Source organism: Pinus tabuliformis, chromosome 4_1 (assembly GCF_031772625.1).
Source record: "Pinus tabuliformis cultivar Carrire ecotype Pingquan chromosome 4_1, CPIR1, whole genome shotgun sequence".
NCBI classification, from domain to species: domain Eukaryota; kingdom Viridiplantae; phylum Streptophyta; class Pinopsida; order Pinales; family Pinaceae; genus Pinus; species Pinus tabuliformis.
The window spans coordinates 465,400,141-465,405,961 of NC_142303.1; the positions used below are offsets into that span (position 1 = coordinate 465,400,141).

The window sequence follows — 5,821 nt, forward strand, 5'->3', positions numbered from 1 at the left end:
TGAGGCCTCACACAAAGGATCAATCATATATACTTATAGAAACTTTGATTTTGTTAAACGCACAGGAGTTGAAAACCCTATGCCTTGAAGGAAATTAGGCCTTGAACCTTGTATTCTCATGTAATCGAGCGCTATGACCAAAGGCAAGAGTAATGTGGCTTAAAAGTCGTTGATCTCCTTCCAGATTTTGCATCGTCAGATGACCTTGGCAAATAAACCTAATTTACTAATTAGGATCGAGATGAAATTTATACCGTTGGAAAAGTCTCGATGAGACAATCACATTTGTGTTGTCCACTTTAATTTTTGAAGAGTTTGAAAAAGATCAAAAGATTTAGACCCCATTTCCATAACTAGAATCTTGGAGGTCGAGTCAGCCTAGTAACATCCCTCATTATACCTTTGTTGGAGCTACAGATAGTAGGGGGCATGTTACAAAGTGGTATTAGAGCTCTAGGTTCAAGCATTGGACCTAAAAAGGCTCACATGCATACTCTAGATGAATGCTTGATATGCTTGATCTGTTAGATTTCCTTTATATTGACAGATGTGTGATGGTGTTGAAAACGCAAGTTGTTGAAATGTATGGTTTTATGGAACTATTGATGGAATATTATTTATGTGCTAACTAAAATTTTGGTGTTTTAGATCTATATAGACCAAGGTAATGAGAATCTATGTTATTTTTTCCTTTCCTTTCTGATTAGCTAACATCTATTTGTGTGTAAAAGAAGATTGACATGCATCAAGATATAGTAAGAAAGAGAAACAATGAGAAGCTACGATGTAAACAAAACCCAACAAGGCCATGAAGAAGATTCAGTTGGGAAGATGAAAGAATAGGACATTCTTGAATTAATGGACACTCTTAGAAGCCTAAGAGCTAAGATAATAAGTTGCAAGGAAGATAACGAAAATATTGTTAGAGAGCAAGCAGAAGTGAATGCCATGTTATCGCAGAGTTTGTCAGCCTTGTAAAGACAAAGACAACAGGAGATTGGTACCGTCCCTCAAGATAAGTATAGGCCTAAGGATAGTTCACTGGAGATCCAAAATAATGAGTTGGGTAGCAAGAAGGTAGAAGGAAATCAATCAAGAAAGAAGAATATATATGTAGGAGGAACAATTCTGCTTAGCACACTGAAAAGAGAATCAAGCAGCTCTGACATATCATCAGACTGTGTAGATAAGAGAAATTATCATCAAAGGAACAACAGGACGATTCTCGTGCAATAAGAATTCAAGAAAGAAAAACCCCTTACCTATGATGGTGAAGTAAATAATGCAAAAGATGCAGAGGCTTAACTCTTGGGAATAAAGAAGTACTTTAGATTGCATGATTATTTTGAGAACATGAAGGCCAGGGTGGTTGTGTTCAGCTTAAAGGGAAAAGTTGATATATGGTGGGAGGATTTCAAGAACATCAAAGGCATCAGAGAGAAGAGCTAACATGGAGGAAGTTTCAAAAGTAATTCTGATCAAAGTACCTATCTGAGAAATATTATGACAACGAAGCCAAGGAATTCTATGAACACAAAATAGGGAAGATGACACCTGAGGAGTATACCAACAAATTCTTGGAACTATTAAGGTATGTACCTTACATCAAGGATAAAAAGACTAAGATCCATAGGTATGCCAATGGGTTACCATAAGCATATCGAGACAAAATATAATTTGATGAACCTAAGATTTTGGAGGAGGTTATTCAAAAGATCAAGAATTGCTATGAATAGTCTAAGCATAAGACTGAGGTTTGGACCGTCTGGAAGAAGAAAGGTAATGGACGAGGACAAATAACCTCAGGATATAAGCAAGGGGGAAAGGGTGGAAATTTTAATAACCTCACCAAAAGTGAACATAAACAAAATTCCACAATCAACATAAATGCACCTCAAAAATTAGTAAATGAAAAGGGTAAAGGATTTGAGAAAGGGAGCATATAATGTTGGGAATATGGAGATAACCATCTGCGAAGAATTTTTTCTTGATTGCAGAAGACTGGAAATAAGTTATATAGCATACAAGAGGAAACAATCGTGAATTATGTGGCCCAAAGCATCCCTAGGATATACGTTGCATTCGATAATAGGCAGGAAGACCAACAAGCAATGATTATTTAAATGGAAGGTGGTGAGCTCCAGTATTGTAGCAATAATGCTACAACTCCTGGGGCTTCATGTCTCTTAATTTTATCAACCCGGTAGTTCGTACAAACTTGGAAGCGGCGGTGCTATATGCACAAGTACTAGCTCTTGTCGCAGCTGTCACTTGGTCAGCTGGCACAAGTCCGCTAGGGCTCAAGCCAACTTCTATAGGCTCTCAGAAGAAGCTTGCTAATTGATGGACGAAAGCTATTCTCAAAAGGAAAGCTACTTTACTTGACAAAAATGCACTGAAAGCAAATCAAAGCATGTAAACCTAGGAAACCCTAGTTTAACTAGTCTGACCTCTACAATGCAAGGAATGTAAATGCAACTTCTACCAATGCTGTCATTACCTCTAATAAATGAAAATGCATGGATCTAAACTACTTGCATCATGAAAGTTATGTTTTTGTATTTTTCCTTTAAGTGTGTGGAATGATTGTGATCTTGTGCTAACTAGGGTTTGGTTGTGCAGATGGGATGGAGAAGGAAGGAAAGCGTGGGACAGGTTGGGGAGGCTAGGAGAGGTTCCTAGGGATCCTTAGCATCCATCCACAGAGGTTCCTCGCATTCAGATGCTCAGCAACCAAGAGAGTGGCCTCCTACAGGATGGCTGTGGAGGATCCTACAGGATACTCTGTTTTCTACAGGATGTTTACAAATGGCTACAGGATGACCTACCGTGAGTGTTTGGAGTGATGGCGGGGTAATGGAATGGTAGAGGGAGATGTGTAAGGTAGGAATGAGGCTGGTGATGGCTGTAGAAGTGGAAGAATAGGATGGGAAGTGAGTGTATGCAATGGTTTGATGATTGGAAGGAGGGAACCAACGAAAGTTGGAGGAGATGGAGCTATGTGGGAAATGAGAGAGTTGGAGGGTAAATGAGTGAGACAGAGGTTAAATAGAACTTGAGGAGGTGATGAAGATGATAGAGATGCCCTGCACAATGCTCATTTAAACGAATCAATGAATTCTTGCAAACAAACCAAGTCCTAGCTAACTTAATCTAATTGTCAATGAAATAAATGAACAGCAGCTTTGTTTGGAAAGAGAACCATGTACTTCACGTGAGAAAGAGCATTCCAAAAGATCTAAATGCATAACAAACTCCTACCAATCAATTCTAAGCATAAAAAGCTACGTTACCCATCAAAACCAACTACCATAACAAAGCAAGATCTAAAGAGCAGATTTTATTTATGAGAATGCAGCAAACACATAAAGATAAACAAGGGAGGTATTGGGCGCTTGAGATGGGCCCAACCCCAAGAACTACAGCCTCCCAAGAACGATTTAGAGCTGGTGCAAAGCTGGCTCCATCTTTATTAATCAAGAAATGGAAAGTACATCAAAACTGTCCATAAGGAGAGCTTGAGAATGAGCTGAAAGCAAAGCTAATCCATGGCCTAAAAATCGAACTACAAGCTAGCTAACTAATGGCTAAAACAAAATGACTAACTAGCTACAAGAATGACTACCAACTAGCTAACAAAAATGAATACTAACTAGCTAACCAAAATGAGGCCCCAAGCCTTCTTATTTATACAATTTGAGGACCCAATAGTCCTCCTAAAAGTTAGGGACTTGGCTGCCCAAGACTTGGAGTTAACAGCAGTCCAACTTGACTTGCTTGGCTGCCCTTGTGCTCATTAATTTGGTGGCCTTTGAACTCCGAGCTGATGGTGGAGAATTCGAGGTAAGGGTCCATAAATGAGGGGGACACCTTCCTACAAATCCTCTAGCTTGTTCTCCCACGAATTTGGCTGCCAAGTGCTCATTAAGACCTTCAATTTTGTCTCCAAGTTGACCAACAAGGCTACACAAAGCACCCATTAGACTTGTTGGCATAATGACTAACCAAATTCACTCTATTAACATAAAAATAATCAAAAACATGCAATAAACAAATGAGAATGGTGGACTAAGCCAAATTAGGAGATTGAATGAGCCCAAATAATTGTACATTTTTGGGGCTCATCATCACCCCCCTACTGAAAGTGTTGCTCATCCTCTGAGCAACCAAATCTCTCCCCTTGTCTTTGATGGCCCTGATGGCTTCCTTGTCATGCCAAGCTTCTGAAGTGATGTCCTCTTCTCTGTCATGAAACTATGCTTCCTTGCTTCTTCCCACTACTTGCTCCTTTCCCTAAAGAATTCTCAGCTTGGGTATGATTGTGCAAGTATATTCAATCTGATGGCGGAAATGGTGGTGAAAGGAGATGAAACCAGTGGAGGATGGAAGAAAAGAGTGGTTGCATGCCTCCTCAACAGGCTTCAAGCTTCAAATCCCTCTCCAAAATTGATTCTGGCCTGCCAAAAGGCTTCTACAGGAAAGTCCTGTAGCTTCCTGTAGAAGGTTGAACCGTGACTAAATTGTGCTCGAACCTTGAAAGAAATGAGTGTTCATAGAGGGGATGGATGTGCTTGGGGTGGCCAACACAGGTGCTACCTCCTTAGCTAAAATTTCGGCCGATTTCTCCTTTGTTGCCCTTTTTTCAAACTTTCCTGTAGAAACTGTTTGCTGGCTTCTACAGGAAAGTCCTGTAGTGGCTTTTTCTGTCTTCCTGTAGAAACAGACAGCACCATTATATCCTGCTTGGTTGTGGACGATTCTCCTTTCATCTGGGCTGCGGCAGCTTTATTTGCTTCATAAAATGCTTACTGCAATAGAAAATATGGGAATAATACAGATTTGTATCCCACAGCCAACCCAAATATAACATTAGTTGCTGCTTCCAGTCGTGCATGAATCGGCAACATCTTGGACAGGGCTGTAAGCATTACTAGTGCAGTATTCAGTGACAAAACCAATAACAAGGCCAGACCACAAACCAATAACACCACAGAAGAAAAGCTCCCAGTTCTTTACAACCTTCTGGGCACCAAAATTGAAGATAGTGAAGGATGAAGGCAATGCAACTAGGCTTACAGTAGCAATGCCAATAGTCATCACTACTATGGAGATAATACGTTGCTTTTTCAATGTAGGCTCAATTTCCTTCACAGCCTTGATCTCAAATATGTTAGTTGCAAACAGAGTTGTGATTAAGCAAGCAATGATACCCATTGAACTAATAAGCAAGGGATAACACATGGCAGTAAAAATCATGAGAGTTTCCAAATGATGATATGGATGCAACAACCAGAGCTGCACAGGAAGATTCAGCATAGGACCCAAATAGATCTGATCCCATACCAGCGATATCTCCAACATTGTCACCAACATTATCAGCAATGACAGCTGGGTTGCGTGGATCGTCTTCAGGAATGTTCCTCTCGACCTTGCCAACAAGATCAGCACCTACATCTGCTGCTTTGGTGCAAATACCACCACCTACGCTGCCAAACCGAGCCATGGAAGAACCGCCAAGACCAAATTTGAAGATGTTGAAATAAGTTTTGCTAACCATTTCATATATTTTCCTTCAAGATGTTCTGCTATTTTTCGTTTATCTCCATCTTGAGACAAGACAAACAATAGTTCCACAGCATGAGCTCGCATTTCAGAGTACGTAACTTTGCAAAAAGGGAAGCAATACCTGAATTTGAATACACTTTGAGTGAATCACGTTGCAAGTGCAAGTTGACCAACAGCTGAGCGCTCAGATTTCTGCGTGATTTTTGGAGTGAGGTGGCAGAGACATGTGTTGGCCATGCAAACGGTTATCTCCACT

The 5,821-nt window shown here is 40.3% G+C and overlaps 1 pseudogene; it reads right to left on the bottom strand.

Moving 5' to 3' along the window:
• Window positions 1-4,805: 4,805 nt before the first annotated feature.
• LOC149176449 (pyrophosphate-energized vacuolar membrane proton pump 1 pseudogene) lies at window positions 4,806-5,557 on the bottom strand (annotated as a pseudogene).
• Between the last annotated feature and the right edge of the window lie 264 nt (window positions 5,558-5,821).